The sequence below is a fragment of the Hipposideros armiger genome, unplaced genomic scaffold, assembly GCF_001890085.2.
Source record: "Hipposideros armiger isolate ML-2016 unplaced genomic scaffold, ASM189008v1 scaffold_1179, whole genome shotgun sequence".
Classification (NCBI taxonomy): Eukaryota; Metazoa; Chordata; class Mammalia; order Chiroptera; family Hipposideridae; genus Hipposideros; species Hipposideros armiger.
In genome coordinates, this window is record NW_017732529.1 from 258,940 (window position 1) to 260,433 (window position 1,494).

Genomic DNA, 1,494 nt, shown 5'->3' on the forward strand with positions numbered 1-1,494 from the left:
GCATGGGGGCTACTCCCTAACTCCACCAGCACATGAGCTGCGGCTGTAGGCACAGCTACCAATGGCTGGGTAACTGGCTCTGTGGGCACTGTCCCTGTCTTTCCCTCCATTGTGTCTCCCCTTGGCATTCTAGTATGCTCACCTTCAGATGTAATGTGTGGAATTGTCATGCTACTGTGTTGAGGAAACTTCATTGGGTAAGAGATGTCCAACTAGTTGTAGATTTAAGGGGAAACCCAAAGGGGTCTCTCACTTCACCATGATGCTGATGTCATCTCCAAATGTTCTATAATGTACATGTATGGACCTTTGATAATTTACTACTTTAAGATCTAATTAACTGACTGCAGCTTGAAAGCGAGTGTTTACTGGATGGGAAGTTTTGTGGTCAATCACTAGAAACTGGGGAACATTAGAAGGGGAGAACTACTGCTCATTCCACACTTGGAAAGACAGAGATGTGTGATGCTGGGGACCAAAGTTAGTGCCCAGGAGGGAGGCAGTGACCTAAGACGACCTCTTCCTAGGTCTCACTGTGGATAGGATGGGTTCTACCTGCCTGGAGCATAAATTTCATCACTAATCTTGGGATCCTGTATTTGGGTTATAGTATTCTTGGGTTTCTTTCTCTGGTGTTCGCCTCCAGCTTTTAGTACTGTTTGTCCTACATTTGTGCAAGGAGAAAACCATCTTTCTTTGTGGTCCAATATCCATCCTCTTCCATGGTCAATAGAAATGACAGTGGGGGTCTGATCTAGATGGCAAAGTCCTTTTCTAGATTAGAGTCTGAATCTGCCCACCAGGCCAAAATAGAAGACTGTCCTTTTAATCTCGTGCTAACCTCTTCACAAATGGGTAAGAACAAACCATGATACTCATTTTAAGCAGTGCAATTTACCGTGGTGATGTTTAGCATCGATTCAAGCCCCCTGTATAAACTACCTAGTTGGTAAAAGGGCGATATTTTGTTGGTCTTCACTTACATTGCTGAACAGTGTAGACCTTAAATCAATGTTCCTCAGAGAGTGCTATGCAAAATACCTATATATCACAATCACTTGGGGATAAGGTACTTATTTTAAAAATTCCTGGAAATTCACAGGCCCAATAATCTCCATTTTAAATATTTTTACCCTGAGCATCCCAATTAGTAAAAGAAAGAATTGTAGATGTTCAGATTCTATAAAATGAAATGTTAAGATCTGAAAACTGAAATCTGTTGATCTGCTTATTTACCAGCATCATCTTCTCTGCTCAGTTTCACTGAGGAAAAACACACTTACACATTTTTATATCCCTCAAGCTAGTGCCTTTCAATGTCCAGTTAATCACGTCTTGCTTTTTAATACATATATATTCACAAATCTCACATGCACCCTTTTAAACTGCAAATAAGTATGTTCTTGATGTCAACAGTGGTTGTCGAAAAACTTTGCTAGTTCCATGACTTTATTAAAATAAACTAAATATGAAAATAAAAACCCAGAAAACAAG